This window comes from Pinus tabuliformis, chromosome 3_2 (genome assembly GCF_031772625.1).
Source record: "Pinus tabuliformis cultivar Carrire ecotype Pingquan chromosome 3_2, CPIR1, whole genome shotgun sequence".
Lineage (NCBI taxonomy): Eukaryota > Viridiplantae > Streptophyta > Pinopsida > Pinales > Pinaceae > Pinus > Pinus tabuliformis.
In genome coordinates this window covers 504,818,779-504,834,929 of record NC_142302.1, presented here as the reverse complement: position 1 = coordinate 504,834,929, position 16,151 = coordinate 504,818,779, and the positions used below count along the sequence as shown (strand labels likewise).

The 16,151-nt window shown below is 37.7% G+C and overlaps 1 pseudogene; it reads right to left on the bottom strand.

The window, feature by feature from the left end:
* Nucleotides 1–14,052: 14,052 nt before the first annotated feature.
* LOC149181512 (general transcription and DNA repair factor IIH helicase/translocase subunit XPB1 pseudogene) lies at nucleotides 14,053–15,828 on the bottom strand (annotated as a pseudogene).
* Between the last annotated feature and the right edge of the window lie 323 nt (nucleotides 15,829–16,151).

The window sequence follows — 16,151 nt, the reverse complement described above, 5'->3', positions numbered from 1 at the left end:
TTTTAGTTTTTTCTTACGCACATAAGTCGAGACGCTACTCTTACTGAATTTGGATAGCATGTGTTAAATGTAATTTTGTTCCTTTTTCAAAATCAAAATAAAATTAAGGGTTTTTCCCTTTGGAAAAAGTTGGTTATATTTTCATTTTCATATAATATTTTATTATTTATTATTTTGAAAGGTATCAAGTCAGTAGGAAATGTATGGAATTGAGATGTGATATTTTAAATGTAATATACGCTTATTAAGAATAATAATAATAAAATGTTTTAATATTAGATTTGATATAATACTTTGATTTCTTATATGAAACGTTTCAACATCGTTTTTTATATAATAAAAAAAGAACGAATAAATAGATATGAGTAATTGAAATTAAATTGACATAGATTCATCTTAGTCACATGTGTTGCACTTTAAGCAAGGTTTCCACTTCAAGAGATTCGGTCCCTCTTAACTCATGATAAATAAAAGGTTAAAATAAGGGGAGAGAAGAATATGATGAATTAAAACAATCTACTAGGGTATAAGAAACAATATTGCATATTCGTTATCTTCGTGTTATATGTTGACAACATGTTTGTTGCAAGCAAAAACATGATTGATATCAACAGGTTAAAGGGTCAGCTTCTTAGAATTTTTTATATGAGGATCTAAGAGCAAGAAGACAAATTTTGGGCATGTAAATATAGTCAGGAAAAATGGTAATCTCAAGCTATCATAGTAGAAATATATGTGAATAAAATACCCATGAAATTAAGTATGAATAATGTGAAACTTGTAAATATCCCTTTAGCTTCGCATTTGAATCTTTCTTCAACTTTATGCCCTAGCAATGAAGAAGAAAGGGATTATATGTCTCATTTATGATATGTTAGGGCACAAGAAAATTATGTTCCCCAAATGTGATTTGTATGCAAAAGTTGTGCCCTTGGTAATTTGGCATGCAAACTAACCACCTTAGGGTCGGCAATCCTTTTGGTGCTTCATCTTCTAGGGTTAGGTTTTTGGATCTATATGGTTTATTTATGTTAAGAGGTCATTCATTTGGCCTCTTGTAATATATATTTGCAAATGTGTGTAGCTTCCATCTCTCTCTCTCTCTTCAAATATAGCTACCACCCTTCTATCTAGTTTGTGTTCTTCAATATTCGATTATTTTATTTACTAATAGAAGTTGAGATTTTATTATATGATTGTTCTCTTTTCTATACTTCTATTTGGACCTATTTCAATTTCATTCTTTCCTTTCATTTCATTATTCATACAACCTAGTTCAGTGGTATCAAAGGAATCTAGTCCCCGTTGTTTCTCAGTGCATGTCCCTAACAAAGTCAGGGTGCAAAGAGTTATGTCTTGAGATAATTTCACTTGGAATGCTCACTCTTTTCAAACCAACCAATCTCCCACTATGGAAGAAAATAAATATGATTAATCAATAGAACATATCAAGTTGTTTATCAAAAAAGCACTCACGTGATAGAGGAAAGAGGTGATGGACAAATTCTCCTAGCCCTTTAAATGACTACCAAAAATGGTCGAGACACCTTGAACAAGAAATAATTTCATAGATGTGACATGCTTCATAGTATAATTTAAATTGGTTTCCCCATATTTGAAATCCAAATAGATGTCGATGCTTTGAATAAATGGTTAAATATATTATAGTGTTATTAATTTGTCCAAAAAAAATTGACAATGAAAAGATCACCTTCACATTCCTAAAAGCTCTTCCCCATGCCAAACATTGGTGGAAAGGTTACTAGGAGAGACATAGCAAAGACAATTCTACAATATTCAAGGCAAGACCCACTTCGGCAACTTTTGTTGATGCCCTCATTGATGAATTCTACCATATAGGGAACTATGATGATCATTAATTGAGATGGACAACTCTACGAGATGAGAGAGACTAGATGGTGCCAAAATATACCAATATTTTTCATACCTTGTGCTCAAAGTTGGATGTCAAAGAATCTAAGTGGCCTACATAGGTGCATCCAATTGGATATGTATTTTTTAGAAATATCCTCATTGGTAGTCACTTATCGATATGTTGTCAAAATTGAGTAGAAACTAAAGTAAATGAATAAGTAGGAGTTTAAGCCTATAAATTTATTGCAAAAAAATCTTGGAAAATGTATCCCTACCTCATAGGGAAAGTGATAAATAAAGGAGAGGAAACAACTCAAGACAACCAACCCAATTGATGAGAAAAGAAGGGAAATTAGAAAGTGGTGTGAATTTTATAATGGAGTTTAGGCTTCTGTGATCCATATTATGTTAGAGAAAGATTTCGGCGAAAATCACATGGAAAATCATTTGCCGACGCGTTTTATAAAGTCCCCTAGCATAGCATTGACAAATTCTACTTTAGAAAAAAAAAATAGCTTAAAGGAAAAGAAATTAAATTTGTTTCGTATTTTGATTAAAAATAGTATAAAGGAAAGTATATCATTGATATAAAATTAAGTGCTACCGTCATGACTACAAACATTCAACTAGAAGATTTAGAGGATCCTAATGAAGGGGAGTGCATCTTCATTCCTAAATGAGGGTGAAGGGATCCCACTACATTTCATTGTTGATAGAAAAAGCTTGAATAATTTGATCTCAACCCAAGTCATCAAGATATTGAATTTGTTGATATTTCCACACCCCCATACATATACCATTGGTTGGTTGATCCAAGGACAAGAAATCCATGTTAACCCTCAATTTTTCTTGTCTTATGCCATCAAGTCCTTCAAAGGTGAGGTGCTCTATGATGTTTTCACACTTGAACTTTGATATTTTGTTTTCAGAAAACCTTATATGTGGAAATTTCATGATGTTTATGATTATCATCCCCATAGTGTCATTTTTACTCTAGGAGATCAACTCTACAAGGCACTAGAGGTAGTTTCAACTATTACAATTTCATTTATCTCAGCAAAATAGTTCCAAATCATAATCTATTATACTGCAAAGTTTATCCTCTTCATGGTTTAGTCAAACGATGAAATTAAGGTGATTGTGACCACCACAACCTCGGCATTGTGCCTCTCTACAAAAAAGGAAGGTGGACAACATTATAGAGGCATATAGGGATATATTTTCTTGCCCTATGGGGATGCATCTACGCTCCTAAGTCAAACACTCAATTGAATTGATACCTTCTACTCCTTTAACTAATGTACCAATATATATATCCTCTCTCTTGAGAATAAGGAAATAAAACATTAGATTCATGAGCTCATCTAAAAGTGCCACATTCGACTGAGTTCCTCACATTTTGAGAAACTAGTTGTGTCGGTGCAAAAGAAGGATGTTACGCGGAGACTCTGTGTTGACTATATAACCCTAGAAAATAAAAATTAAAAACAAATAACAATAATAAATAATCGATTTATTTTTTATGGTGGACTAGAGAGACGAAAGGAGCCGGAGGAACAGAGCTAGGGTTTGAAGCAGAAGAGCAGTGTTGGGCACCATGGAGAGGCGAGAGGGGGGGAGTACCACTCCCTCCTACAGTCAGGCAGTATCTAATAGATTCAAGAAACCTCTGGAGGCTGAAGAAGAGGTTTCCGGAGAAAGGAAGCAGACAAACAGAGGCACTCAGAGGCAGGAAAATATGCAGGAAGGAGCTAGTAAAGGAAAGCATATAGAAGGAGAGAACCAGAATGTTGATACCAAAAAGCAGACTGGTCCTTGCAAACCTAAGGCAACCATAACACCCTGAGTGGTGTTAAGTGATCCAGTGATACAAGCGCATCGGGAACACATGGCGAACTATGCAGTAATTTGTAAATTCATGGGGTTATGGCCTACGGAGAAGGCTTTACAGGCATGGATGAAGAATCATTGGAAACCTAAGGGGGATATAGAGTTGCACCTTGGATCCAAGGGTTTCTTCACTATAGTTTTTACAAACATTGAGGATAAAGACAGAGTGTTTGAAGGAGGGCCATACTTCTATGCCGCTACAGGCCTCTATATGCGGCCTTGGGTAATGAATTTTGTTCCGGAGCATGAAACATTCACATCGGTCCTGGTGTGGGTTAGGCTCTACTCCCTACCACTGGATTATTGGCAGCCAGAATCATTAAAAGCAATAGGAAATAAACTAGGGCATTTTGTGAAAATATCAGAGGCCACTATGCGGGGGAAGTATACCTCCTTTGCCCGCATATGTGTAGAGATGGACCTCTCTGGAGCGCTATCGGATGAAGTAATTCTGGAAGTTTTTGATGAAGAATGGGTGCAAGTGGTGGACTATGAGCATATCCCTTTTAGATGTCGAAAATGTCATGAACATGGGCATCTATACAGAGATTGCCCCTTAAACAGAATGGAATACAGAACTAAAGCTACCTCAGGGAAAGATACTGAAGGCTTTAACAAAGTGGGAAATAAAGGTAAAGGAGTAAGAAGGTATCAAAAAAATCCCAATGAGGAAAAGCAGCTAAATCAAAATAGGTACAAGGTATTAGGAGAAGAAGAGGAGCAAAATAAAGCAAACCAGACTCTGGAGAACAACCCTGTAGAGAAGGAAAAGGAAGACAGCATGGAGGACACACAGGAAAACAATCAACAAAAGGAGGATCTGTTGAACACTTTGGAACTAGATAGGGACCAAGAGATGACCCCTAGCGAGGTGGGAACAGAGGACCATGAACTACAAGATATTCTCGAAAGGGAGCATCTAGATTTGGAAAAGTTTCTGGAGCAAGGAACCACCAAAGGAATGGATTCACTACCAAAAGAGGAGTTCAATAGGGTGCAATAGCTCTTTCTATGGAGAACCCAGGTGAAAGGTTCGAGAGTCAAAAGAAGCCATGAAAATCAGAGCAATGAAGGAGTGAAAACAATGAAGGCAGCACCAGGATTAGTTCCTAGCAACCCATGCATGAAAAGAGGCAGGAACAAACATAATGAGCTACTACTAGAGTGTGGAAAACTTATGATTAACTCAGATAAGATGAAAGACCTAAATAGTTACTCAGTTACAAATATTTCTCAATGAAGCTTACAACAAGGAATGTCAGGGGTCTAGGAAATAAAAGGAAACAAAGAAATCTCAGTAATAGAATGAAAGAGGAAAAACCAAACATGATTTTCATCCAGGAAACAAAATGTTCAATTGGAAAAATAAGAGAAAAACACAGCAAATGGCTGATTCATTATGAATATCTAGAAGTTAAAGCAGATAAAACAGCAGGATGAATTCTTACAATCTAGAACCCTCTAAAAATATGAGTCCTTGATGCTGAAGCATCAAGAAACTATCTCCCAATGATTATCCAACCATTGGGGGACAAGGAAGTCTACCTGATCACAAATTTTTATGCACCACAGAAGCATGAGGACAAACTTAGGCTTCTTACTTTACTTGAAGATCTAAGAAAGAGACATGCGGGCATTCCCTGGATTTTAAGAGGGGACTTTAATATGATCAGATCCCTTTCGGAAAAAAAGGAGGAACTAGATCTCTAGGCAGAGATTCCATAGAATTTTAAAATTTTATAAACAATATGAGGCTAGTTGATATAGAAACAAGTAATGGAATCTTTACCTAGAATAATAAAAGGGGAGGCAAGTCCCAAGTGGCTTCAAAACTCAATAGATTTATCACCTTGGAGGACCTCTTCCTTACAAGTCTTGACCTGTCAGTAAGGATACTCCCTTTTGGTGGTTCAGATCATTGGCCTATGCAACTTGAAGCGTCCTCTATAGGAACTCCAAGAAACAGACCTTTCAGGTTTGAAAACATTTGGCTTACCCATCCAGACTTTATCAACAATATTGAAAAGTGGTGGATAGAGGATATACATGTTCAGGGCACTAAAATGTTCCTCCTACATAAAAGATTGAAACATATCAAATACAAGCTTAAAGATTGGAATAATAATGAGTTTGGCAACATTTTTGAAACCAAAAGAGTTGTTGAACAGAAGCTTCATGAAATCAATCAGACCTAATTACAGATGGCTTCAATGAGGGAAGGAAGACACAAGCAGAACACCTTCAACAGGAATGGGAAGAATTATGCATGCAAGAGGAGATATTCTGGAAACAGAAATCAAGGGTAAAATGGTTAAAAGAAGGAGAAAGGAACACAAGGTTCTTTCACAAATCTACCATGGATCACAGGTCTCATAACAAAATCTCAGTCATCAAAGATGCTCAAGGAAAACAACTCAATACCCACAAAGAAATAGAAGCAGTGTTGGTTCAACATTTCCAAGGCATTGTCGAGGAGCCTCTCTTAGATAGATCACAGTTCATCAAGGACATAACAAAGCACATTCCGAAGCTGGTGACAAAGGAGGATAATTACAATCTTAACAAGCCTGTGAATGAAGAAGAGGTCAATGAAGTTATTAAAGAGATGAAAAATGGGAAGGCACCAGGTCCAGATGGATTCAATGTTGACTTCTTCAAAGCATGTTGGGGTATAGTCAAGCAGGATATTCTTGATGTGGTGGAGGATTCAAGGAAAAATAGAACTGTATTGAAGGCCCTCAATACCTCTTTCATATCCTTGATTCCCAAGCAGGATAATGCTATGACACCAAACAGATTCAGACCAATAGCATTATGCAATGTGGTGTACAAAATCATTTCCAAAATTATAGCCAATAGGCTGAAGCCCCTTCTTCTGACTCTTGTTTCTATGGAACAAACTGGGTATGTGGAAGGCAGACAAATTCTCGACAACATCATTCAAGCTCACGAGGTGGTTCACTCACTTAAAAGCAAGAGGCAGGCAGGTATGATCATGCAACTTGACCTAGAAAAGGCTTATGATAAGCTAAGCTGGACTTACATCAGGAGTGTTCTTATAGCCTATGGCTTTGACCATAATTGGGTACGATGGGTTATGGCCCTAGTAACTACCTCGAGTTTTTTGATTCTGGTAAATGGCTCACCTTCCAAATCCTTTATCCCTTCTAGAGGTCTCAGACAAGGGGATCCACTCTCACCATTCCTCTTTATTCTCATGATGGAAGGGCTTGGCAAAGCTATCAGTTTAGCCAAATTAGAAGGCAGAATCCAGGGTCTCAAACTCACCATGAATGGAGATGCTTTAACACATCAACAATTTGTGGATGATACCATGCTGCAGGGTATACCTACAGTGAAGGAAGCTCTAGCATTCAAACATATCCTGAAAGTCTTTGCATTGGCTGCAGGCACCGAGGTAAGCCTTACCAAATCAAAGATTTTCTTTTTTAACACTGACAATGCTATTCAGAGAAACATATCTAGAATTTTAGGCTTTCAAAGAGATTTGTTACCATCCAAATATTTGGGAGTACCGCTAATAGACAAACCCCTGAGCAAGACAGTTTGGGAACAGGTGACCAATAAGCTTCAGGACAAAGTTCAGAAATGGACTAATAGGTCTTTAAACTTAGCTAGAAGGCTAGTGCTCACAAAAGCTGTCCTACAAACTATCCCCATTTTTATGTTTTTAGCCCTTCCAGCTCCCAAAGGGATCATGCAGCAATGCAGAAATATCCAAAGAGACTTTCTTTGGGGAAAAGGGGAGGAAAAAAGAAAATGGGCCTTGGTGGCCTGGGAAAAGATCTATAAACCCAAAACCCATGGTGGTTTGGGGTTGGACAACCCTAAAATGCTAAATAGAGTTCTGGGGGCTAAACTATGGTGGAGAAGGTTAAAAGATTTGGCTTCCTCTTGGGCCCAAATTTGGAAACAGAAATATGCGATCAATTGGAAAGACAAGGACCACATTAGAATGTCTGGGCTCATCAAAGGCTCCCACATATGGAACAAAGCTTGGGAAAACAAAGCCATTGTGCAGAAACATAGTTTCTGGGAAATCAAAGATGGAAACCTAGCTTGGTTCTGGGAAGATAACAAGCAATAGGAACCTAAACTGTTAACAGAAGAATTTTCCAATCTCAAGAATGATACTGATAACAAGGGGCTACACTAGGTAAATGACTTCTAGGTTCCAGAAAGAAGGGAAGACAAATGGAGATCATGGAAGAACCTGGTTTACAGTGAGGACTCTCTGTTAAAGGCACAAGCAGAAGCTTTATTGGACATCCTGGAGCAAAGAAAGATTTTGACTTCAGCAAATATAGACCAGCTGAGATGGGGCAATAATAATGAAGGTAACTTTAACCTCAAAGAGGCCAAACTTAAAGCCCTAGGACTTGACATCCCAAACCCTGATGGGGTATGGAAAAACCTATGGCAAAACCAAATTTGGATGAAAATCAAACTGTTCACGTGGTTAGTGCAGCATAAAAATATTTTAACCTGGGAGAATCTCAAGAAAATAGTGGTATACGGTCCATCCAGATGCCAACCATGTGAATCACAAGAATAAACCATGAACCACCTACTCAACATCTTCCCATTCACTTCCACCTTGTGGAACGAAGTAGCTTCAATATTCAAACAAACAGATAGGGACTTGGGCAGCATAACCGGAACTCTGAAGAAGTGGAGGAGAAATTTCTCTGACAATGAAATAATCAACATAGCTTGGGCATTAATTCCAGGCTTTCTGATATGGGATGTCTGGAAAGAGCGCAACAACATAATTTTCAAGAACAGGAAAGATTCTCCCCAGAACATCATGGCTCAGATATTAAGACAGCTCAAGGAGACAATAGGGACCATCATTAAAAACCCCCCTGATGAACAACCTAAAGATAAGGATGTATAGATCCTTCTGCAGTTGGGTCTTCAGGGGCTTATCCCACAGGGTAAAAACAGGAAGATAAGTCATATAATTTATGATAAGGAATTCTGGCAACCTCCCCCTCAGGGATTCTTAAAATGTAATATTGATGGGGCCTCTAAAGGAAACCCGGGTATGGCGGGGTATGGAGGAGTGATAAGAGATGAAAATGGTTACATAAAAACCCTCTTTCATATCCATTTGGGCAAAGCCACTAACAATATGGCAGAGCTTATGGCCCTTGAGCAAAGTCTAGAAATATTGAAGAACTCAAATCTTCAGAATACCATAATTGAAGCTGACTCCGAATTGATTATTAATTCGGTTAAGAGAATTTGCTATGGTTCTGCTCCAGATAAAGTCTCAAAACATTGGCAGCTTCTGCAAGTTTATCAATGAATCCATTCTCACTTGAAGAACATGAGAACTATAAGTTTTACTCATGTGCGCCGTACTACCAACAAAGTGGCAGACTTTCTTGCCAATGACGGTGTGCGCTGGACGAAAAGTAATAAAATTTATGATTGGATAGAGATACCCCAAGGCAGATTGAGGGATGAGTGTCTCAGACAGATGAATGCGGACAGGGAGCTCTATCTAAGCAGGGAAAACTAAAAGTATGTTGTCGAGAGGTGTCAGGGGAAGTTCGATCTTCTATAGTGAAGCAGTGCATGGTTATCAGGGTTGCGGAAGGGAACTTGTAATTCACACCTTACACTTTTTATGAAATCGGATTTCTCTACCGAAGATTTAGCTCTGTCGGGTTTTACTTTAACGTACTTGCAGTTAAGCAGATTAGCAACGATCCTAGGGATTTCGCAAGGCAAGTTGCAAGGTGGTTACCTTGCATGTCTCAGGTCCAGATAAAATGTTATCCTTCGTGAATTTCGGGTGGTTTACATGCGCGAAGTTTATTCCCTAATTCGGACCTGAAATCCATATAGGTTGGTTTCTATTTCCTCATCGAGTCCATTTTAAGCATCAAGGAATATACTCTTTTTCGCTTCGATATGTGCCTCATCCGTCAGATCTTTGAAGACATATCGAATGATCCAGGCTTCTATTTGATTTTTGAAATTCTCGTAGTCATGTTTGTGGGCCCTTGGCCCATTTGTTTTGCCTTTGGCTCGGTGCCCTAAGCCCTGAGCAGACATTTAAAGCATTGACCCTCAAGTCCTTTGGGCTCTTTGTAACATATGCAATTTGGTTTTCTACTTCAATTGAATAGAAGGAATGACTCTTGCTCTAGCAAAAAAAAAATAATACTAAAATAATAAAAATAAAATAAAAGTTATTAAGAACAAATACCCAATCCCATAGATGGAAAATCTTCTTAATCATCTTAAAGTTGCTAATTTATTTAGTAAGATTAATCTAAACTTACGATACCAATAGGTTCAAATTGAACAAAATGACGTATGGAAGACAAACTTTAAGTATCAATCGGGCATTTTTGAGTGGTTGGTTATGCCCTTTGGATTGACTAATTCTCTAGCAACATGCATGAGGATGATGGATAATATCTTGTATCCATTCACAAATTATTTTGTTCTTTTATATTTGGATAGCATCCTCATCTTCAACAAAATTGGGAAGATTATTTGAAACACATTGTATACGTCCTAAACACCCTGTGAAAACACAAGTTGTATGCCATCTAGAGAAATTATAATTTTTCATGAAGAGAATTCAATATTTAAGATACATTGTGGATGAGCATGGGATGCTTGTGGACCCAGCCAAGATCCAAGTTATTTGGGATTAGCCAGCCTCAATGACTCTAACAAAGCTCCAAGGTTTGATGGGCCTTACTAACTTCTATTGAAGGTTTGTGTTTAGGTTCTCTTATATTGCTTAACCCTTAAGTCAAATGACTAAGGGTGGAGCTAAAGAAAAGTTCTCCTATTCTAAGTCACAACAAAAAGCATTTGAAGATTTGAAACACTACCTATATTCCACACCAATGCTCACCTTGATAGACCTACAACAACCATTTTATGCTGAGAAAATACCTCCAAATATGTTATCAATGTAGTTCTTACTCAACTGGGACATCTAATAGCTTATCATAGTGAAACACTCTCTGATACTATCTATATATATGCCAATTATGACAAGGAGATGTACTCCATCATGCAAGCATGACAACAATGGAAGAATTATATTATTGGGAAGGAAATTATCATCAACACTGACCACAAGCCTCTACAATTCATGTAGAGAAAAGGAAACTTACAAAATGATTGCAATAAAAAATGATCCGCATACCTACAACAATTCAACTTGAACATCAATTATAAGAAGGGTAACACCAACCATGTTGCAAAATACCTTAGTCAAACCCAGTTGTGGTGTTAACCATAGTTATTAAATCTCTTGGGCATGAAACCTATAACTAAGCATAATTATACAATAACTTTGAGTTCACTGCTACATACCAAATGTTGATTGTTGGAAAACAAGTTATAGACTTCCACATCTAAGATATTCTCTTTTCCTACTTAGGCCACGTTTATGTTCCTTCTAGAGAGCTACCAAGCTAATATGTGAGGCATAATACAATTAGGTGATAGGGCACCTTGGTGTGGAAAATATATTAGTATTACTTTAAAAGTATTTTCACTAGCCAAATATTTGATGGGATGTCCACTTGAATATTAAATTGTGTAATACCTATGTCCTTGTTAAACTAATCATTATGATGCATGGGTTGTACAATCTTCTACTTACCCTAGAAAATCCCTAAGAGTCATTTTTCATGAATTACATGTCAATTTTTCCTTGCACCGAGCATGGTAAAAATTGTGTGTTTGGGGTTATCGATTGATTTTCTAAGATGGTTATTTTGGAACCATGCAAGAAGAGTATAAGAGCCAAAGCCACTACTAAAATATTCTTTGAGTATGTATGGGTTCATTTTAGGCTACCTCAGGTTGTTATTTCAAATAGGGTCAATAGGTTTCTTAGTGACTTTTGGTCTATCCTGTGGTCTTTGATGGATACCAAGTTGACCAAATTGACCACCTTTCATACCCAAATAGATTAACAAGCATAAGTGGTCAATAAGATGTTTTTGCATGTCTTAAGCATGCACAACTCCAAGAATCCATGCTCAACCAAATTCAACTATGGACAACAAGCCTAAACCATACCCATTTATGCCTACCCATGGTTGATATGGTCATCCATGGTCATGCTTAATCCACCATAATCTATCTTCTTCATCCTTAATCGACCATGTTACTTATGCTCAACAAAGTTGACCATAGTCAGTTAAGGTCAACCATAATTTATCCTCTGTATACTTGGTGATGTCAATATGGCCTTTCCAAAGCACCGTTTACTCCTATTATCTTACTCTGTTGTCAATGCAAGTCCAGAGAAATTTTAATTTCCCCTCTTTCATTTACAAATACGACTTTTTCTTTAACTAGGGCCAAAATTTTCCTAGATTCCACTTATAAAGTGATAAACCCTCATTATAATATAAACCCAATACAATTTTAGGATTTTATAAAGAAAAAAAAATAACATAAAACCCACTTTACTTACTCCTGTGGAGTCGATGTTGATTTAGCCCGTTCGGAGGTTTAATATGTCGAGAGGCTTGAGTATGTCAAGAGACCCCAATATGGTGAGATTGGGTCCTGCACCGATCTAGGTAAGTCAAGGATAGGAATAAATTGTGACTTGTACATTTAAAAAAAGGGTCGAAAGGCCAAACTAGGCCTTTACTATTTGGTTTACTCATTAATTCAGGGTATAAACAATTTGAAATGGAAAAACCTTATCATTATGTTTCATCCTAGGTCCCAAACTTAATTGTTTTCCTTTGCATTTCAATGATTTCTCGACTCTGTCAATGTCAAGTTGCATTGTAATTGAACAATGATTGGCCAACCCCCTAATAGATATCTCCCTGTAAATTTAACTCGATCAATAGATGAATTCAAACTAGGAAATCAACATGGTCTAGGATTTATGAAATATGATTCACACATTGTAGAAATTTAATTAACAAAAGAAAAGAAGGAAAGAGGAAGAAAAGAAGAAAAAGAAGGAAAGAGGAAGAAAAGAAGAAAAAGAAGGACGATCCTTTGGATCTCTATTATGACTAAGTCAAGCTCTTTACTTCAAGTGTTCTTTCAAGATTTTGAGTAGGATAGGAACATGTAGGAATAAAATAAAATTGCATGACTAGAAACATCTTCTAGAATCTAGAAGCATGAAGTACATAGAGTTCTAGATACTCATGAAGAAGTAGCATTTATAATGAGACCAAAATGCATGGTTAGAAATATCTTATAGAATATAAGAGCATGATAGATATAGCTCAAGATATTCATGTAGAAGGAGCATACCTAGTATAAGACCTCATCCACGATGAAATAAAATTGATCATGATTAAGAATCTTAGAAGACCTCCATCATCAAAGGAAAAGAAACATCTGCAGGGCAAGAGTCTTTAAGATCCTATGATTGAATATCCAAAAGAAGGTTCATGAACAAAAGCAGATGTCTCATCAAGAATCCCATTCATGGGATTCAAGAAAAGGATGATATGCATGCAAGCTAAAATGAAGAAAGAAGGGCCACACCAAGGACAACCTAATGAAGTTAAGATGATAAAATGAGAATCAAGATGAGCTATGTATGCATCAAATTTTAGTCATGTTATCATGTGTATATTTTTGTGTCATGGGAATAGTTCTATAACATGATAAAATGAAGCATAAAAATTGATAGCTTGTAGGCTTGAATGTAAAAATACACAAGACGTATTTGAAATAATAATTTATTATATATATAAAATGTATAAGTGATATGAATGTTACAATGAGGCCCTGCTTTTATACCTAAGTAGGTGACCTTTCATGATTAGGCATGTCTTTTAGACATGCCTTTTCACTTAACTTAATGACTATTTAACATAATCAATTTTTGATTATTTAATATTTACATTTATTTTATTTATTTACTTGTTATGAATTATATTCATAACATAGCCCCTTCCTTCAGAAGCTTTGTCCTCAAAGCTTTAATGTTGTGGATTTTCTTCACTTAGTGTCTGTCATCTCGATGTGTATAATCTGGCCATCCTCTCGTCTTATAGCTCATCAGTAATATTCCCTTGGAATTTTTTTTTATTTTTTATTTTTAATAATAATTTTTTTAATAACCCTAAAAAAAAATTTTATAAGATTTTTTTAAATGATTAAATTTTATATATTAATTAATTAAATGATATAAATTAATTTATATGAATTAATTAATAGATTTTACTTAAGTTATATTCAATTATACGCTGCTATCCGAATCGATTATGATTATACGCTTAATCGGATGGCTTAAGCTTATACGCCCAAATGAAAAGACACCAACCGTTGGAGCATGTCGTTTGACACCTGGTCTTTAATGATGCTGCGTGTGATCTTGTCGTCGGTGCAGGAGCGAAGAACTGCGGACAGGGCTGACATGATTTTGGGACGCAACACACGACCCAAACGTTGCACTTCTTGCCTCCTGGAGGCGCCCTGAGATGAGATCTGTATGACCACCGATGCCTCTGGAAGATCAAGAGAGGTATCTCCCACCTTGGAAAGAAAGACTGTGAAGCCATCAGGGGCATTTCTGAACATGTCGAGGACCTCTAGCCTCTCATCGTGCGAGGTGTCACCCCGAATCATGTGTCTTTTCAGCATGATGCCCATTTTTTCTAGGGCGAACAGATTATCCGAGAAGACGATGATCTTATCGTTGCGCGACTCGTGGAATTTGATGAGATATTCACAGGCCATGAGCTTGTAGGGGTTGGCACTATAGAGCATGTGCTGGACTGCGCGCTTGTCATCCTTCCCAAATCCAATGAAGAGAAAGAGCTGTAGATATTCTCTGAGGAAATCCTTGTGCATGGAGCACAAGATCTCGTAGCAGGTGACATCTGCCAAGTACCCCGCCTGAACCAAGTCCTGCCAATTCGCCTCGTACAACTTGGGGCTGATGATGAACTCTAGATCGTTGATGGCCTCGTCCTCTCAGAGAAGAGTAGCTATGAGGCTGAGCTTGCAGTGAGATTTGGTGCACGCAACGGCTTCACGAAAGTTTTTAGCGGGCACAACGTGGACCTCGTCCATGAGAACCAGACCCCATTCCTTGCCCTCGATGGCCTTCATTATGGCCTCCGAGTCCTTGGAGTGGTGACCGGTGTAACCATACATGTTGTATGTGGTGACCATGATGTCGGCCCTTGGGTTGAATTCTGAGGCCTTGTTGTCACTCGTCACCCCTTGGATTCGCCTGTCTGGCAGAGTGCTCCACTGCTTGAACTGGTATACCCACTGCTCAACTGATACACTTGTGTTCGCAAAGCACAGAACCGATTTCCCCAACCGAACTGCGGCATAGACTTCCGTCAGAGACTTTCTTGCACCACAGGGTAGCACGATCACGCCCGACCTCGCTTTTCCTTTCACGAACATCTTGTCCACGCTTCGTTTTTTATAAGGCTGAAGCACCGCCTTGGGGTTGAGCTTTATGTCCAGAGTGGGGCAAGTAGTATCATTCTTGTAGTCGTATTCTTCAACAAGAGGATAACTGATTTCTCTGCACTTTTGCCTCACTTGCACCAATTTAGTCGAATCCATCTGGAGACTCTTAGCACTCAGTTGAGCTTCTACGCCACTTTTGACATCAGGCTCTCTGAGAATGGTGGAAACATCACATGTTATGTCACCCTCTAGAATCACATTGCCTTCCTTCAAGTACAGTTTCAGTTTCCCCACGTTTACGGTGTTTCTCCGAATTGATCTAATAACATCCTCGGGAAGCTCGCTTTTGCACAGCAGATTGAGGACCTTCATGATTCTTCTTGAATCCAACCCCGCGGAAGCCGCGCCATACAAAGACGCGCTCGTGATTTTATATTCGTGAAATTGTTGCAACCTGCTCTCCAGCTCTGCAATCGCTATGCAAAATTCGTAGGCCGGCTTGTAGAATTCGGAGGAGGTTTCAAGAAAAATTGTCCCGTCAGAGCACACCCACAGAGGCCTCTTATCGTTGTCAGGCTTGAGATCTTTAGACACATCTCCGAGGTTTTTTGACAAGTTTAAATCCAATTCATAGTTCCCCATAATTATGGATCATTTACAATGTGTGTGCCCTGATCCACTTGAAACCCAGCATTTGCTATTAGAATTTGGATACTCATCTTGATTGATATCATTTTCGTATTCATCATTATCTATTACATCCTCATTTTCATTATCGTCACTTTGATCAAAATCTTCTTCTTTTTCTTCTTCCACATTCTCCTCTCAACATGCTTTAACTTCTGCATATGATTTTTCTAAACGCCGAAATGCTTCTTGAATTTTACTAAATTGTTCAATGCATTCAGGATGTGAACGTAATGGCGCATTCCATGGTGAACAACGTTCAAAGACTCGCATGATTA